Source organism: Rattus norvegicus, chromosome 8 (genome assembly GCF_036323735.1).
Source record: "Rattus norvegicus strain BN/NHsdMcwi chromosome 8, GRCr8, whole genome shotgun sequence".
Taxonomy (NCBI): Eukaryota; Metazoa; Chordata; class Mammalia; order Rodentia; family Muridae; genus Rattus; species Rattus norvegicus.
The window spans coordinates 127493355-127513470 of NC_086026.1; the positions used below are offsets into that span (position 1 = coordinate 127493355).

The 20116-nt window shown below is 47.9% G+C and overlaps 1 long non-coding RNA gene across 1 annotated transcript; it reads right to left on the bottom strand.

Moving 5' to 3' along the window:
* Nucleotides 1–14475: 14475 nt before the first annotated feature.
* Nucleotides 14476–19477, bottom strand: LOC134480247 (uncharacterized). Its single transcript, XR_010054516.1, has 2 exons — nucleotides 17493–19477; nucleotides 14476–17027 (listed from the first exon to the last, which is right to left on the bottom strand). It is a non-coding gene; the product is annotated as an uncharacterized LOC134480247 (long non-coding RNA).
* Nucleotides 19478–20116: the final 639 nt, after the last annotated feature.

Consider the following 20116-nt stretch of genomic DNA (forward strand, 5'->3'; position numbering starts at 1 on the left):
GAATTCCAGTATAATTCAATGTGAGCGCTAAAGAGCACACAGAAGGGCTGCTGATTACCCTGGGAGCAATCCACGTGATGGAGCTGAACCTGCCCTTAAGACACAATTTGGACACTACCACCTATGTGTAATGCCTGCCTTCCTGGGGCTGGACCTGGTGTCTGTCTGTCTGTCTGTCTGTCTGTCTGTCTAGAGAGAAATACAGCCCAACGAAATGGGTGTGTTCCTCATCACAAACAGACCTCTTCCACATGTGTAAGTCACTAAGCATTTGCCCAGGCTATCCTCAAACTTGTTGTGTAGCCAAGGATAACCCAAATTCTAATCCTTCTGCCTCTACCTCTTCAGTACCAGAATTGCAGGTGTGTGTCACCACATCTGGTTTTTTGACGGCGGGAATCTCATTCCAAGCAAGGTTCTGCCAGCTGCACTAATATGCCCAGTCTCCTGGAAGCTTTCTGCCGGCCGCCTGGCTCATCGTCAGAGGCTTCATTTTCTTAGATTTTTAAATCTCTTTTCGCTAGTTACAGCCTCGTTCTTATCCCACATACTATTAATTTGTGGATTAACAAAGATCTACCTAATGCGTTGTTTGTTTTCAAGAATGAGCTTCTGGCCCTATGAAGTGTGGGTTTTGCTTTCTAGTCAGTCACAACTTCCACGTGTCTGAATTTGTTCTCTACAGCCTTCATGGTTAGCGTCACCTTACGGCTGGCGAGCTGGCCCAGTGGTTAAGTGGTTAAGCGCGCGCGCGCGCGCACACACACACACACACACACACACACACACACACACACACACACACACACAGGCTGCACTTCTTTCCTCTCATGACTCTCATTCATGGGCTGAGGCCCCTCTCGCAGCTCATTAGTTGTTTATTTACTGTTGGCCGGCGGTTGGTGACTTCCTTAGAAAGTTCTCTGTGGTAGTTCTTTGAAGCCTGGGATGACATATGTTCCTGCAGAGAGCATTTGCCTTCACCTTTGCCAGGCTCCCATTTGGGGCCTAGGGGTTTTAATGGACCACCCATTAAATAGGCACGGCAGATCCACTCCAAGGCCAGCCTGTGTTCTGCCTTCACAGGGTAGGATACAGCGCCCCCGCATGGCCCTGTGCTCTGCTCTCCGCCATGGAGAATCCCACAGTGCCTCGGTCCTAGCCCGGGGCAGAATGCCTGTTTCTGATTGGCTCTTTCGTCTGTCCATTCACTCATTCACGATTCCAGATTTGGCTAGGTAGCCTGGGCTGGCCTGGCCCTGGAATCATCCCACCTCGACCTGTAAAGTAATAAAATCAGTCGTGTTCCTCTATGCCTGCCACTCTATAGGCCACTGAACCCTGCAAGACCACGAAAGCTGAACTTCTGCTTTGTTAGCCATGACAGAGGCTTAGGACAGACGTGAAAGAATCTTCTTCCACAGGCCTCTCCACCATCACCTTCCTCCGGCTTTGGTTTGGGAATTTCAAACTTCCGCTATCTCCCGAGTGGTCGGTTGGCTAGCTGGTTGCTTGAGCCAGTGTGTCACGATTTAGCCCTGGATGGCCTGAAACGCACTAGGTAGACCAGGCTGACCTCAAATTCAGAGATCTTCCTGCTTCTGCCTCCCAATCGCTAGGATTAGCTGTGTGCACTACCACACCAGCCTTCTTCAGGGGTTTTAAATATGCTCTGAAAACATTTTCCTCCAGGACTACAACAGGACAGCTTGGCAGCTCTAAAGGCACCAGCTGCCAAGCCTGAGTTCGATTCCTGGCACCCTTGTGATGGAAGGAGGGAACTGACTCCGGAAAGTCACCCTCTGGCTTCCACACATGCACCGTGGCGTGTGCACACCCCCAGCACATAAATGAACGTTTAAAAAAAAACCTACTAAAATGTTAGTCATTACTCTAAACATGCTTGCTGATGCTGCTGAGAGGGTTGGTCCTGCCTGCACTCCCTCCCAAACACGCAGCCTCCTGCTGTGTGTGGCTGTTTGTAACACTTTTTATTCTTACTACAGAACAACAGCAAAGGAAAACTAAGCTTGCAGAGAAGTAGAAAGAATTTTAAGTAAACCCCAAGTCCTTGGCATCTAGATTTTGCATCCGCATTTTGTCACATGTGGTTTGTCATTTCTCCGCCATTCTTCTCTCCACGCACTCGTGCTTCCTGATGTTCAACGGAGGCTGTGGCTGCAGCTCAGTCTCTTCTGGAGGTCAATAGATGTTTTTTCTGTTGGTTTGACCGGTAATCCTATTTCTCACCTATGATGTCTATTTGATTCTTTTGGAATCTGCTCGGGTGGTTTCTAGTTTTTCCCCTCTATATAAGCACGTTTATCACTCATTTCTTTAACCACACGAAGTTTTCATGAAGCGAATGCCGCTCCCAAGAGAGAGCTGAGGTCTCTGTTGCCATTAGCTCTGTTGCTTCTGAACTCGAGTCTATTCCCCTCATATTTTCTTAACCTTAAACTGCTCATCCTCCTGAGAACATATCTGTTGGACTTCGAAATGTTTTCCCCATAGAACATTTCCATTTGCTTCTGCAGGACGTCCAAGAGACTCAGTAACGGGTACTGTTTTAAATTAAATCCTCGAGGCTCTCGGGCCACCCAGTTGGTGAGACTTTCAGAGCAGTTTCTTCTCCTGTCCAATACCACAGTTCTGGTTGGACACTTGCTTGGTGTCCTTTGGAGGGGCAGCGGGAGATGGCTTGTCACTCCACCTTGCAACTCGACTTTCCTGTCTTAGACATATAGAAAGGAGACACTCCACTCAGATTCCTCCCCTGGACTGGTCCAGGGCTGTCTCCCGTGCCTATTCTCCCTGGTGATACAGACACTGAAAGTCATGTTCGCCCGGCTTGGCGGTGTGTCCAGAGCAGAACCAAGCCTCAGCAGTCTGCTTGCCAATCACCCTTTCCAGGGCTCCGCCCAGCTCAGTGCTGGGCTTACGAATGCTTTAAACTCTTAACATTCCATCAATAATTTACAAATACAATATTTCAACTTTGTAAAATTTACGTTTGTTTATTCATTTCGTATCTGTGTGTGCATACGCACGTGCCAACCAGCAGGCACGAAGACCACAGCATGCATGTGGAAGTCATCAGTCGATTCACAGACATTTTTTTTCTCTCCCACCATGTGGGTTCCAGGGATTGAACTGTGGTCGTCAGGGTTGGCAGCAAGCCTCTGTACCCACTGAGCCCTCTCAGCAGCCCTCAGCGTTTCATCTTTCATTTTGAAATATTTTCTATATATCTGCATTTGCTACATTTGACCTGACTGGGGGCTGGAGAATGGCTCAAGGTGAAGCGTGCTGCTCTTGCAGAGAGGCTGAATGTGCTTCTAACACAGAAGACTCAGGACTGCCTGTGATCCCAGTTCCAGGGGACTACGCCTTTTGCTGGCCACACGCTCGCACACAGACACAGACACAGACACAGACACACACACACACACACACACACACACACACACACAGAAAGCCTGGAAGCAATAGGGTGTATAACACATGTCCACCAGTATAACACTTGTGAACATCATTTAATCCCTCTAGGATTTCCATTCACCAGAGATGCCTTTTGGCCGAGGGTTTTTATTAGTGAGGATGATACGGATGTCGCTATTGGCAGTCACTCTGTGTAGTAAAACTCATTGGATGTAGTGCTTGAGACTGGTCGTGTGCCGGAACTGGTGTGATCCAGAGCTGGCGGGGAGAGGGAGATGGTCCTGAGCTGCACTGACGTGTGTTTAACGTCAGCAGTGGTGGTCATTATTGGGGTGCATTTTGCTGCTGCTCATGTAGACACAGCACACATTACAAGCCCTGACTTCCTGCAAATGTGTATGGAGGACGGGATCTGCATGCACCTCGGACAGACATGATCTGCCGCTCTCAGGCTAAGAAAGTTCAGTCCTTACCCGTGACATCACAGGACAGCGCTGACAGTTTGTGGATCTGAAGATTTTACAACTTGACAGCCCACAGGATTCAGACGCTGACCTGTGGCGGTCTCTGTCCTGTGGCTGGGAGACAGATTCTCTCAGCCACCATGCCAAGCGTCTCGTTTCCTGAACTTGCCCTGAACCCAGAATGTAGATCCAGCTGCGTGTTCCTCCTCATTAAACTGTCCACAGCAATCAGAAGTGACCAGGTACTCCGTAGCCCTTCAGTTCCTGGCACCGTCCCTAGAGTCGAGATGGTAGCTATTCCTCTGTCCCTAACTATACCTTCGTTCTAGCTTGCCCAATTCTGAAATCCCACCGTGGGCTGCTGGAGTTCCCCCTGAATATTTCATGGATTCTGTATTAGTTTCTTTTCCTTTTGCTGAAACAAAGTTCCTGTCAAGAACAACTGAAGGCATGGTTTATTTGAGCTCATTATTTAAGAGCACAGCCTATTGTGGTGGGACAGGCACAACCAACGGGAGTTTGGGGCGGCTGGTCACACTGTACCTGCCATCAGGAAGCAGAGAGAGAGGAAGGCTGGTGGTGATGACCTCGCATTCCCAGTTTTCTTCAGCTGGGACCCTGGCCCACAGGATGTTACTGCCCACATTCAGGGTGGGTCTTCAATGAACTAGAAAATCCCTCAGAGACATGCCTGATTTGTTCAAGGGGGTTGGGGACTCTGTCAGGTTGACAGGCAGGAGAAGCCACCACCGGTGCCCTCTTGCTGAGCGCTCACAGAGAGAGAGGCAAGGATCTCTTTGGGTTTTTTTTCTGTAATCAATTCTCAAAGCACTCACCTCCAAATCCCTGGAGAGTGGATTCAATATGTTCAATAGGAACAAATCGTAGATCACGAACAGTCCAGCTGTGGTACACGTGGACAAGTATTGATTTCAAGAAAACCTGAAGTTGAACAGAAAAGGAAATACAAGCAGAGCCCACTGCACAATTCAGCTATGAGCACATTTATATAGTCATGGTAAACACTGAGGATCAAACCATGCACCTGGGCATGATGGCCAAAGATTCAGACAATAGAAGCAGGCAGAGCTCTGTGGGTTCAAGGCCAACCTGATCTATATAAGGTATTTGAGGCCAGCAAAGGTGGCATGTCAGAACCTGTCTCATTTGTTTATTTTATTTACATGAGTACACTGCCGCTGTCTTCAGACACCAAAAGAGGGCATCGGATCCCATTACAGATGGCTGTGAGCCACCATGGGGTTGCTGGGAATTGAATTCAGGACCTCTGAAAGAGCAGTCAGTGCTCTAAACCACTGAGCCATCTCTCCAGCCCCAGAATATATTTAATAGATAGATAGATAGATAGAGATAGATAGATAGATAGATAGATAGATAGATAGATAGATAGATAGATAAGTGGGGCAGGAAATAGGGACTCAGTGGCCCAAGATTTCAGAAATGAATTAAATCTTCCTCTTCAACCAAAGAACCCCTCCAGGCAATACCTGAAATATCAAGACAAAGGTGAGTGACACTTGTGAGGTAGGCAGAAGCCACATGCAGTGGTACACACCCGTCATCTGTCACTCCAGCACCTGGAAGCAGAAACAGGAGGCCGTGAGTTCAAGACCAGCCGGGACTACATAGTGAGGAAGCATGGTGTATGATACCTCCTTATCATCCCAATGCTTGGAAGGCAGAGGCAGGAGAATCATGAGTTCAATTCCAGCCTGGACTACACATTAAAAACCTGTCTTAAAAATAAAGACAACAACAACAAAACGGAGGATGGAGAGGCAGCTTAACAGTTAAGAACACTGGCTGTGCTTTCAGTCAACCCTGGTTCGATTCCCAGTGCCGACATAGTAGATGACTCACAACCATCTATAATTCTAGTTCTAGGCCAATACTTTTCTGCACTCCACATGCACACACACGCACACACACACACGTATGCAGACAAAAATCCCCCTATGCATAAAATATATGTATATATGGCTGTGGTACGTGTCTGTCATTCCAACACTTAAGAAGTAGAAAAAGAAGGATCAGGAACTCAAGGTCAAGATGAGGTACAATGAAAACTCATTTCAGAGAGAGGGGAGGGAGGGGGGAGAGAGAGAGAGAGAGAGAGAGAGAGAGAGAGAGAGAGAGAGAGAACATACACACACACTGTCCATACAAAGGAGGAATGGCCGTGAGCCCTGAGAGATGTAAGTTTCTGCCACGCTTTATAAGTTAATTAATTATCTAGATTATGTGCTCTGTAATTTCCACCAGTGTAAAGTCATAATCTGAAAGTCATCTGTAGCAGATGCTGTCTGTGCCTGAAGAGATTATAAAATGTAAGGATGTGTCTGAGATAGTCTGTAGCGTGTCGGGGATCCTTGACAGGAACGGCTAATGGACTTGGCACACACAGGATGGCAGGGCATTATCTTAGAGTAGGTTCCCCGTGAGAAGGCCTGACGCAGAGGCTTGTATGGAAATTCTTTATCAGGAGTACAGCCACAGAGTATGAAGGGTGGGGAGCAAAGGAGGGGCCGCAGGCAGGAAGTCACAGCTGAGCTGGCCGCTGCCCACTACGGGGAACCTCTGTACCTGTCTCAGCCAGCCTAGGCCAGCAAGGATGAGCCGTTATCTATTAGACCTTCTCTCTGCCACCCCACGCCATCACTGCAGTGGTCAAATATGCCTTGCTGTAATCACCCTGTGGACCACAGGGACTGTGCCACCTGAGAAACTGGCTTGGGACTCTGATGAGGTGGATCATGTTCAAACCCCGGAAATCTCAAAACCTGAGGTTTAAACCTCATCCTGAGAGCCGCCAGAGTGGGACTAACTCCTTCTCTATTTCCATCCCTGCCACGGGAGTTTGTCACCCGAGACCCCAACCAGGTGGTCACAGGTAATCAGCCACCAGAAATTCTTCCCCATGCAAATTGAGCATCACCAGAATCTTAGCCTCGACCTACAGAATGCATTCACCCCCAAATCCCATCCCAACCCCCAAGGTTCCTATAGTCCCTGTCCACACAGAATGAAAAACACAAGCTATTTCACCAATGATCAATCATCTGAGACTGGGTGTTTTTACTGAGGTGTAACACTTCTGTGAGGACTCTCTACCTACCCCAAGCACTCAGGGCTGGACCTTTGGACCTGCCTGCTTGGTCAGAATCCCCTCCCTCGCAGAGGCTCACATCAGAGCAGGGCCCAACATTACTGCTGCCAGTACAGCCACCACGGGACCAGGAACGACCTGAGCTGGGGACCCGAACCTCTTCACTCCTTTTCTAAGGGCTGTGGCACTATTCTGGCATTTCCGCCAGCCCGGAGTTCTCCGGACTCCATTTTCCAGAGGGAGAAGCAGACCGCGGACCCTACCAGTTCTGGACTTCACCCAGTCTTCTTCCAGCCGGGGAGAGGCAGATCCCGGAACCACCTCACCCCCACATTTCTTAACAACTGCCTGGGAGTCAGCTCCTACACACTGTTTTATGAAGTTCAGTCCAAGTCCGAACTTGTTAGGAGCAGCAGTAGCAGGCAAGACCTTGCACGGTGTCACTGCAGGATATAGTAGAACCGGAGTTGGGGATTTAGCTCAGTGGTAGAGCGCTTGCCTAGCAAGCACAAGGCCCTGGGTTCGTCCCCAGCTCAAAAAAAAAAAAAAAAAAAAAAAAGATACAGTAGAACCAACAGACAGGAGCTGTCTACCTCGGCTGAGCCAAGGCCCAAGTTTGCACTTGGGGAGTCCACCCTGAGAGGTCATCTGATGCAGTCCAAAACTCACAATCCTACAGGGGCAGCAGAGGTACCTAGCCACAAGCCCCTCCCTCCAGCTTTCCCAGCCAGAGCCAGTTCTGAACTGTTGACAGTCATAGCTCTCCTGGGGAGTTTCTCACCACAGAGAGGGCTCAGAGCTTCCAGAGTAAAGTTCCAACCCCTCAGTAAATTGCAACAGTGTTGGAAACTAGAGTCCGGTTTGTACTGAAATTCCCCCAAATACTAACTAGCTTCTCTGTGGCTTCAAAGGCCTGAGGGACAATCCAGACACCCCCCCCCCCCGCCCGCCCCCCAACCCTGAGCTGGTCAATCAAGAAAGCTGTCTTCCAGCTGCCCTCTGGCGGTCAGAATGCGTCACTACAGTTCTTCTCCTTTGATGTGTGTGGGTGTTTCCAGGAACTCAAATGAATTTAACTTTCCAAAACGTCAGTGAAATAGTGCCAGGGGAACAGCGGTAATCAAGAAATTAAGTTATGCAATTAGGGAGAGCAATGAGAAATCAAAGGTTTTTGTTTTCGTTTTTGCTTTTTAAATAAAATACTCCAACCATAAACTTACAAAATCTAATTTCAAATAAAACATTTGTTTCAAACAACAGAAGTCTGAAGAAATAGTGAAAAGCTCCGAGGTGACGTGGGGCTGTCCTCTGCTCTGATTCCTGGCTTGTTCCCCGACTCCAAAGTTAAAGGCACCACACTGAGAGAGTCCCTGAAGTGGAAGATTCTCTAGGGTTTCATTACTACAAAAGTGTCAACCTTAAAGACCCCGCCTAATCCCACCATAGGAGCTCTTTGATTCTGAAATATGGATGGACGCCACACCCTATTTAATATAGATTACATGTGTTCACAGATGTTTAACTGGTACCTAGAGTCTATCCACTTAGAATGTTTTCCGTGTATGCGTGTTTGTGTGTGTTTGTGTGTGTTTGTGTGTGTGTGTGTGCACATCTGTAGGTTCATGCATGTCTGGTCCCCTGGAGCTGGAGTTAAAGACAGTTATGACCCACCTAACCTGGGTGCTGGTTGGAACCCAGTACTCTGAGAGACTCCTGTCCTCTGGAAGAGCTGTGTGCATGCTTACCCATGAGCCATTTCTCCAGCCCAAACACAGAATTTTGCCTACTAAAACTGTTGGCGTTGGGTTAATCAGCCATCTGTATTTGAGTTCTTTTTAAAGAAGCTAGTGATATCAGACAAACTACTCTAATCCCAGAAAGGAAAGGCGAGAGGGAGAGAGACAGACAAAGACCCGTAAATTAGAAAAAATATGAAGGAAATCGCCAAGATTTGCTCACATCCAAAACTATCGCCCGTCACAGTATCAGCTCGAATTGTTCTCTGGGCCCCTAATTTAAAATACGCTCTCTGTTAAATGCAAACGCGCCCATCCACTTCATTAGATCGCAGCACTCTGTTTAATGAATTTTCTGTTTCCAAACTCATTGTATTTATACGGAACATGTGCCAGATGCCGGGTGCTTGCTGTATGTGAGATCTGAAGACACAAATGTGTGTCTCCGTAGTTTAGAAGATCTAGCTTTCTGTCAATGTAGATCTACAGTCACTCGATAAAATTACTTCTTTGCTAAACCCCACTGGAAATTTCCCTAGCTGGAGTACTTCAATGTTATCACAAAGCACGAGGTGGGCCATCCCCCGTGGCATGGGCATCACCATTCAGCCATGGAATCGTGCTCTCTCCACAGGGGGCAGTGGTTTATTAACTGTCAATTTGTAAAGTGCTCTCTGAGATTATCTGATGCGAGATAAGGAGAGTGCAGACATATTTCATTGCCTTCTCTGTCAAAGTAGAATTACCAGGCACAGTATATTTTATCCTATCCAGGGGAATAGAAATGCCGGCGAGAAGCCTTGAGTCTTCGCCAGTATCCTGTCTGCTCGTGGACTTTGGTGGTCTCTTCCACTATCGGCTGTTATAGGTTTTATACACTTATTTAATATATATGTTTTAAAGAGTTATTATAGTAATCTTATTAGTATAGGCATTCGCCAATGTCAGTATCCATAATAGGCCAGTTGTAGCTGGTACGTTTTCCTTTGCTTTATGGAGAACACATTTTGACCAATTATTTCCTATCTATAAACATTTATTCACTGGACAGATATTGACCTAATGTCATTTATGCCCCAAAGTTCAGGGCCTGGATAAACAGATGTGATCAAGGCAAACTTAAATCCATTTCATGGTATTTGTGCCATGAGACGATAAAGTGGATGACTAAGGGGGGCATGGGATCTTCTCTCTGTGTGTGCATGTGTACACCAGTGCACATGTGCATGTGTGCATGTGTACACCAGTTCACATGTGCATGTGTGCATCTGTGCACATGTGCATGTGTACACCCCGTGCCCATGTCCATGTGTGGATTATGTACCTATGCATGTGTGCGTGTGTGCACCTGTTCATGTGTGCATGTGTACACCAGTGCACATGTGCAGGTGTGCATCTGTGCACATGTGCATGTGTACACCCCGTGCCCATGTCCATGTGTGGATTATGTACCTATGCATGTGTGTGTGCACTTGTTCATGTGTGCATGTGTACACCTGTGCCCATGTCCGTGTGTGCATTATGCACCTGTGCACGTGTGCACGCGTGCACCTGTACGCATGTACATGTATGCATGTGTCCACCTGTGCATGTGTGCCTGTGGATTTAGTTCACATTCATGAATGTAGAGACCAGAGCTCAACATCTGTGTCTTCTTCCAACACTTCCTCTTGTTTTTGTTTGTTTGGTTGGTTGGTTTTGTCTGGGGCAGTGAATGCTCAGTGAACCCGGGGTTCACTGTTTGCCAGACTGTTAATTGGCATGTTTTTCCTCCCAGCACCAAGCTCCCTGAATAATGACTATGAGACTCAAAACATATTTACAAACACCTTGGCCATAAACTTTGGTTTGTTCTCCAACTAGCTCATCAATTAATATCCTATTTATTCTGACCCAAGTTCTGCTAAATGGCAGGTTACCTCTATTCAGGTTCTTGTGTCTCTTCCTTAGGGTTCTCCAGGGCCAAATCCTCCCACTCCTGGCTCTGTCCCAGAATCCTCTCTGCCTACCAGATGTCCCACCTTCTATTCTACCCTGTCCTATAGGCCGTAGGTTTTTATTGACAAGTGATGCATCCATACAGCACGTAAGATAGTCTCTCTACACAAGAATTTCTTCTGTGGGAAGATGTAAACAGCATATACCTCTCCTCAGAAGGTCCAAATGGCAAACCAAGTTATCTGTAGGGAACTAACAATTTAACACAGCCTAGAGGACTACAACACACCTGCACTGAGAAGTCCTCACTCAGCATGGGTACCAGTTCCTCGTAGCCACAAATACTGAGTACCCTCAGTTAACCTCCTCCAGCCTGTACATTCTGTCACCTCCCCAGATCACAGAGTTACATCCAACTGGCTGGAAAGTTCAGAAGGGAAAAACTGAGGTTAGGTGAGGGTCCAGTGACTCTCCTCACACCCGGCTCTGTGAGAGAACACCAACAGTCTACATTCCTGTCTCAGGGGTCTCTTGCAAGAAACCACATCACATCACATCACTTCATCACATCACATCACATCACATCATCACATTACATCATTCTATCACATCATCACATTACATCATTCTATCACATCATCACATTACATCATCGCATCACATTATATCATCACATCACATCATTATATCATCACATCATCATATCACATTACATCATCACATTACATCATCACATCACATTACATCATCACATCACATTACATCATCACAACCTATTACATCATCACCTCATCAGCTGCTCTGATGAAGGCAGTGTCTTTAGTTCTCAGAGGGTAGCCATGTACAGCACTCCACAAAACCAGACTCACAGGTGCATGGCAGGGCGCCTGACTTTTCCATAAGTGCTAAGAATCTGCACTTGGGCCCTCAGATTTTCCCAGCAAGCACATTACTGACTGAGCCATCTCCCTAGGCCCAGAATACTCTTTCTTGATCATTTAAAGGCAGTGTCACCTGCACAGATGCCACACAGGGATCTTAGCTCTGTAAAGGTCAGAGGGTAAGAGGTAGATACAGAGAGAAAGGCATTGTACTGGAGAGCACCAGGCCACACAGAGGCAGCAGTGGCTACTGGCTCTACCCACAGGGGCATGTAGAAAGAAAGGCCCATGGAGACAGAAACTACCAATTTCCCAAGAGAAAAGCATCACATCTCATGATGTCTTCCTGGGCAACTTGGGAAAGGCTTTCTGATGGCGAGGCAGCGACATACCAAAAACCAGGCACTGCTTCTGGGTGTGCTGACCGATAACAACAGCCACCATACTGTGGATGGTAGGAAAATGCATGGCATGCCGTCGAAACTGCGCTTTATATGATATCTCCCATTTCATGTGTTGGAAAGTGGTTTTAACAATTAAGAATACCAGAGCTGGAAAGACAGCTCAGCACAGTTGTTAGCAACACCGGTTGCCCATGCAGAGGACCCAGCTTCAGTCCCTATCACCCACATGGTGTCTCACAACATGGTGTCTCATTTGTAAACCCAATTCCAGGGGATCCAGGACCCTCTTCTGACCTCCAAGAGCACCAGGCACACGTATGATACACATACATGCATACAGGCAACATACGCATACACATGAAATAAAGCAAATACATCTTTTTTCTTTTTGGTGTGTTTAAAAAGCTAGGTGTGTGGCACATGGCTTTAATCCCAACACTTGGGAGGCAGAGGCAGAGGGATCTCTGTGAATTTGAGGCCAACCTGGTCTACATGTAGCTAATTCCAGGCCAGCCAGGGCTACATGGTAAGACTCTCGATGATGATGATGATGATGATGATGATGATGATGATGATGATGATGACGACGACGACGATGGTGGTGGTGGTGGTGATGGTGATGATGATGTTGGTGGTGGTGATGGTGATGTTTATGATGACAATGATGATGATTATGATGATGATGATGAAGACAATGATGATGATGAGGGAGCTATGATGATGATGATGATGATGATGATGACAATGATGTGATGATGTGATGATGATGATAATGGTGATGACAACAGTGATGGCAGTGATGATGATGGCAGTGATGACAATGATGACAATAATGATGATAACGACAACGATGATGATGATGACCACGATGATGATGATGATGACAATGATGATGACGACAATGATGGTGGTGGTAGTGATGGTGATGATGATGATTATGATGGTGATGATGAAGACAACAGTGATGATGAGGGAGCTATGATGATGATGACAATGATGATGGTGATGATGATTATGATGGTGATGATGAAGACAACAGTGATGATGAGGGAGCTATGATGATGATGATGACAATGATGATGGTGATGATGATGACAATGATGTGATGATGTGATGATGATGATGATAATGGTGATGACAACAGTGATGGCAGTGATGATGATGATGGCAGTAATGACAATAATGATGATGATAACGACGATGATGATGATGATCACGATGATGATGATGATGACAATTATGATGACGACAATGATGGTGGTGGTAGTGATGGTGATGATAATGATGATTATGATGGTGATGATGAAGACAACAGTGATGATGAGGGAGCTATGATGATGATGATGACAATGATGATGGTGATGATGATGACAATGACGATGGTGGTGGTGATGATGATGGTGGTGATAAGGAGGGAGCTACGGAAGTGACTCGTTAGGTAAAGCACTTGCCATACAAGCATGAGGACCCAGAGTTTGGATCCATAAAAACCAACCAATGCAAAAAGCCAGGGGTGGCTGTGCACTTCTGCAACCCCTGCACTAACAAGAGGAGGGAGATAAACTCTGGGGCTGACAAGATATCTCAGTGGGTAATAGTTGCTTGCAGGCAAGCCTGAGGACCCGCATTCAATCCCTAAAAGCCACATGATAGAAGGAAAGAACTAGCTTCCAAAAGTTGTCCTCTGACCTTCCCTCACTGGCACACACACACACACACACACACACACACACACACACACACAAATATACATGCGAATAAGAAAATAAATGTTAAAATAATTTAATCAAGAATAAGCTCCAAATGCAGCAGACAAGACTTAGAGAAAGTTTAGAAGCTGCTCACCCAAGCAACTTCAGGAGGTGAGCGCCACAAAGCCACACGCACGCCACTCAGATAATGTCCAGAGACCACTCTGTGCTGCTTGTGGGTTATCCACATCCCCAAGCGCACACAGCCTTAGGCTAACCATGAGGAAAGCTAATCCAAGCCACACTGCTTGAGGGTCATCCTGAACACGGATAGGCTCGGCGAGCCTTGAAGCTGTCAGTACAGAGATAGTAGATAGAGGAACATCCCAGGCTAAAAGAAACTAAAGGACAAAGAGGAATAACTTAAAATTGGGTCCTGGTTGTCCCTTCTGAATACAGGATGAGGCGGAGAAATGAGGCAGATTACATAAAACTGGGTCACTTTAATCTCCTGGCTCGATCTCTGCATCCGGTTACATAACAGACATAAGTGTTTTCAAGTACACTTTACTCTCCTGTGGTCGAAATGAACAATCTGAGGAAATGCGAAATTAATATTTGGGAAATCTAGCTAAAGGGCTCCCAGAAAAGGCTTGATTATTTTTTTTGTAATCTTCCTATAACTATTTTCTTTAATGGTGGAGGGGTGTAGTTCACTGGCACAGCACTTGCCTGACGTGTACGAGGCCCACGCTTTGATCACTGACTAATAAGAAAACAAACAAGTCAGATATAGAGGTTCAAGCCTATAATTTCAGGACTTAAGAGGCTGAAGCAGAATCATCACAGGTTGTGGGTCAGCCTGGGTCACCCGGTGGGACCCTATTTGGTGAACCAAAACTAAATTAAAATTTAAAATAAGTGAGCACACGGGAGCAGGACGGGGTGAGTCTGCAGTAAACACGGGAACGCACAAGCCAGGAGCAGCCTCAGCCTCGGTGGGCAGTCAGCCCGCAATGGAGCTCACCCCTTCGTGGCCCGAGATGGAGCTCACCCTTCCGGTTTGCTGCTTCTCCGTCCCACTGATAATGACTGTTGCGGATGTGTGCTTTATGCTTCTGGAACTTTTAAACTGGCTTAGCACCAGAAAGAAGTAGAGCAGCACTTACATAAATAATCAATTTGGCAATAAAGCCGTTGGATCCACAGGCAGCCCTGGTCCTCGGGGATGGGAATTTTCAAAAGGCAAGCAAGCGAGCAGCGGTGGTCCAGTCTTCCCTGGCAGAAAGCCTGCAGCTCCTTCGAGGCCTCACGGAGGTGCGAGCATCATCTGGCCTCTTGGCTTCTGGTCTCAGCCATACACAGCACCAGAGGGAAATATCTTAACCTTTCCGGGCCCCACTGAAGAAAGCAGCTTTGTGTAAACAGGGGAGAAAAGAAACCTGAAAGCCCCGGAGGAAAATGGGTGTCACTACCGGAAAGGAATTGGTGTTCTCGGCAGCTCACGAGGTGAAAGGAAATGTTAACGGACAGGAACCTCTCTGTGAGAATCCCGGTGGGCCTGTGTGAGGTTGCAGCCACTGGCCAGAGCCGGAGGAAGTAAATCCTGATTGTGGACCCATTCAAGGGGCATCCTAGCTACCCCTCCGGGTCTCCTGGCCTGCAACTGCTCTTTCCTGCTTGTGGAGAAGTCCCAAAGCCGAGCTCAGGGCAGTTGTAAACTCCAGGGATGCAGGTTCAAGACGAAGGGCGGTAGCCCCTTTCAGTCAAGTATGTGCAAAGCAGAGAAATAAGTGTACCTGTGAGGCTGAGTCTAATCTGTGGGCATCTCTCCTTAACTCTTCATGCGTCCCTGGGAACCACAGTAGAGACACCATCTCCAGCTGGGAGGTTTGCTGAGGACCCGGAGGCCCAGTGAGCACGTATGAGTATCTACCAAACTCTAACGTTTACACCTTTAATCCACCACATTAAAAAGTGTCCATCTCAGAAGCTGACAATATGCTACACAGCCCAGGATGGACTCGTCCCCCTCCATTCATGATGAGAGGGCTGTGAACCAAATGCATGCAGTACCCACAGAGGTCACAAGAGGGCATCAGGCCCCTGAGTCTGAAAATCTAGGTGGTTGTGAGCCTCCACGCAGGCGCTGAATATAAAACCAGGGTCCTCTGGGAGAGAGCATCCCGCGCTCTTAACCGCCAAGCCAGCTCCTAAACCTGTTTTATTACGCTTTGATAGTATTGTCATTAAGACAAGGTCTCACTGCATAGCCCTGGCTGCCCTGAAGCTCACCGTGTACAATAGGCTAGCCAGGTAGGTGGTGGCACACCTTTAATCCCAGCACTTGCGAGGCAGCAGCAGGTGGATCTCTGAGTTCGAAGCCAGCCTGGTCTACAGATTGAGTTCAAGGACAGCCAGGACTATAAAGGGAAACCCCGTGTGTGTGTGTGTGTGTGTGTGTGTGTGTGTGTGTGTGTGTGTGTGTGTGTGTGTATGTGTGTGTGGTGGGGGTCGGGGGTTGGAATGTGCCTCCAACCTCTGCCTGAGAACTGCCAGGATGGCAAGCGGGCAGACAACTTCTTGTTTCTATGTTTATCCTGAAATAATTTCCTAGATTCCCATCTGCTCCTTCTGTTCTTCTGGCTAATCAAGTTGAGCCCTTCCCGGAGCCTTTGTACCTTAGGCACAGTGGGCGACAGCAGCAGGGACTTAGGCAGGATGCTAGAGTGGCTTCCTGGGCATAGAAGACTCACAGCAAGATGGGAGAGAGTCACATCTTGGCCCTGCACTCACCGTGTGACCCAGGAAGCCACTTAGTCTCCCTAAGTTCATATCCTCATCTAGGAAACACCACTGCCTGCTGGGGATGTAGCCCACGTGGTTGGGGACTTGCCTGGAATGCACAAAGCCCTGGGTTCCACCCCAGTGCTGGGTAAACTGGGCATGGAGAAGCAGAACCTGAAGAATCCTTTCCGGCTATGTTTTGAGTTTCAGACCAGCCAGGACTACTTGATACCTTGTCTCAGAAAAGGAGGCAGGTGGCTGACTGTTCAACAATGAGGGCCTGAGTTCAGATCCTGCCCTCCCAGCACCCTGTAAAGAAGCCCGGTGTGGTAGTAAATACCTGTAATCCCGGGACTGGAGAGTTCGAGGCAGGAGGCTCCCTGGGGCTTACACTTCAGCTGATCTAAACAAAATGCTGAACTCAGGCTGGGCGGGCAGTGGTACCACACAGCTTTAATCCCAGTGCTCTAGAGGCAGAGACAGGCCTCTGTGAATTCAAGGCCAACCTGGTTTACAGAGCTTGTTCCAAGAAGCAGGGCTACACAGAGAAACACCTTCCTGAAAAAAGAAACAAACAATACTAAGCTTAAGGTTCAACGAAAGACTCCAACTCAAAAAATCCAGTAGGGAGCGCTATTGAGGAAGAACCCTGGTGTCAACTACTAGCCTTAACATCTCTGTCTGTCTGTCTGTCGGTCAGTCTCTGTCTCTGTCTCTGTCTCTGTCTCTCTCTCTCTCTCTCTCTCTCTCTCTCACATACACACACACACACACACGCACACGCACACACACACGCACACACCCCACAAGCACACAAGCGCACATGCAAACATACTTTAAAAACTGCCATTGGTCACTTCTGGCTTATACAGGACATGTAAACAGAAACCCGTGACACGGCTTTTCACAGTCCCAGCTGCATTAGGTTCATTCCAAAACAGGGGCCATTTTCTCTCTGTCTCAGAAGCGCCTACTCCCCCCACATCTAATGGCTAAGGGCAGAGTTACCCCTGTAAGACCCACCATAAGACAAGAGAACAAAGCAAGGCCAATTGCGTGCCCTGTGGGATTCCGGTTTGTTCGGTTTTCCTTTCATCCCATCCAGTCTGATGAAGCCAGAAGTTCAGGTTCAGAATTGAAGGATGAGGTTCCTTGGGGTGCCTCTCAGGCCTCTCAGTGTCCGACCTTGGGCCACTGCTAGCCAATGATGTGACCTGCCCTCAAGAGACAGATCCAGAGACATGCCAGTGTTAGAAGTGGGCTCGGAGCTGTTTGGATAGAAGCTTCCAGGGTTCGGGGTGTCCTGTCACAGGGCAGTCAGTGCACACGCTTCAGATGGTCCCATACCCTTATGTTCTGCAAATCTCTCTTCCCACACAGCAGGGAATAGCCAAACATCCTGAAGGAGGCTCTCCAATATCCGGCTACTCAAACTGTGAGGTGCCACCCCAACGTGGGGAGGTGGGAGCAATTTGGCATTGGGGTGGCTGCTCAAGGAGACTGACAAAGAGGATGCCTCTGGGGGTGCTGCACACATGGGAGAGGCCCTTACAGGCGAGCTGTGTGCCACCTAGGACTCATGCTTGGAAGTAGAAGTGTTTACGGGGTCAGGAAGACCCCGTGAGGTTAAGGCATCAGAGTGCAGAAAATAGGGGGTGGCCGGTAAAAGCATTCGGAGGTTTCTCTGTCCCTGCTAGCTTCGTCTGGCATGTGTAAAATGATGACAATGTCCAGCAGGCCAGGGACCACCACACAGTGCAGTGTCACACCCACCAAGCATGGACTCCTGCGTCTAGTTAGTGTTTGATTTTGTGTGTATGTGTGAGCATCTGTATGTATGTCCATGCACCATGAGCATGCCTGGTGCCAGTGGAGACCAGAAGAAGCTATCAGATCCCCTACAACTGGATTTATAGACAGTTGTGAGCTGCTATATGGGCCCTGGGAATAGAAACTGGGTCTTCCGGAAGAGCAGCCAGTGCTTTTAACTCCTGGGTCATCGCCACCAATCTAGCTTTCATTTATTTTCATTTCTAAGATTTGGAATAATGATTTGTACTATTTTAACGTGCCAAATGTCATGAACTAAGCCAAAATGGTCTACTCTCCTCTCTCTCTGTCTCTCTCACTGTCTCTGCTTCTCTGTCTCTCAATCTCGCTGTCTCTCTGTCTCTCCTCCATCTCTCTTGTGAGGTTCGAGTCGAACCTCTATCAGTACTCCTCGAATGAGGCGGTGGTTGATGCAAAAGCAAGAGTTTTTATTGTTCCAGTGTGTTGGGGTCACCCTGCTTCAAAAGAGAGACGACCCTGAGCAGACTCTAACAGGGGGTTATAGTAACTAGGCAGGGCACTCTCTCATTCTCTCTCTCTCTCTCTCTCTCTCTCTCTCTCTCTCTCTCTCTCTCTCTCTCTCTCATTTAAACTAGTGTGCAGTTGCCGGCAGGAGGGTTGGGTGAGAAGCATACCCAAAGAAAATCAGAAGGTACAGAGGCATCATATTGGTGATAAATGATTTATCCGAAGGAACCAGCTCTGGTCTGGAGTGCCCCACCCCCACCCCCAGCCCTGTGACTCAATTTCTAGAACTGGCTGAGGGACCTAGTCATTCTGAGACCCACCAGGTGGTGGGTTTCCCCAACATGCTGACTGTGAACCCTTGAACGGGTAGAGACCCCCCTCTGCTTGAGGTCCCTCATGCTGGACTTTCCCTAAGGGAGTCCATTTCCTGCAGCCAAGGGAGACTGTCACACTTGGGGACACGCACTGCCCAGACGGAGCTCTGTGTACATAGGCGGCTGGATGACTGTCAATCCCTCAGCCCCACCAAGGACTCACAGACACGCACACAGTAAAATGAATATGGGGGCTGGGTGGTGGTGGCTCACACCTTTAACACCAGCACTCTGGGGGCAGAGGCAGGCAGATGTCTGTGAGTTCAAGGCCAACCTGGTCTACAAAGTGAGTCCCAGGATAGCTAGGGTTACACAGAGAAATCATGTGTTTTTTGTTTTTTTGTTTTTTTTAAAGAGGAGTTTGGGGAACTCCCAAGGTCTAGCCAAACCCAGTTAGTTAAGAATTTCATTCCCCCCAAAATATTTTAATTCTGTATTTTGTGAATACAATTTAATGGCTCCAGAATTTCCATAAACTTAACTTCTTTGGACTCATCTCAAAGCTCAGACTAGTACATGAATTCTCTCCGGTGTTGTATTGCTTCCAGAAGCTTCTGGACCACGGACAACTGTCTGGACATCCGTGCTTAGAGAAACAAGAATGAGAGTCAGGGAAGTGCTTACCTGTCACCTCTTCAAGTCCTTACCCACAGCCTCTCTAGCCACGGTAGCCAGCCGGCTCTCGGGTATGGATTACAGGGAGGGCCTCCCAAGGAAAAGGAGAATTTGTGCCAAACAGGGCTGACAGTGACTGCTTGCTGGATTTGGGAGCCTCACCTAAGAACCAAGGTTAGCAATGCACTCAGGGCGGTTGACAGTGTGCGAGGCAGGCACGTGTGCTGTGTGTATGTGTGTATGTGAGCATGTGTGCTGGAGTGATTAATGAGGCATGAACACATGTGTGAGGGGAAGCCGGCAGCCTCAACCTCTTACCACACAGGCCTCCAAGGAAACTGTAAGGCAGAAATGAAGTCC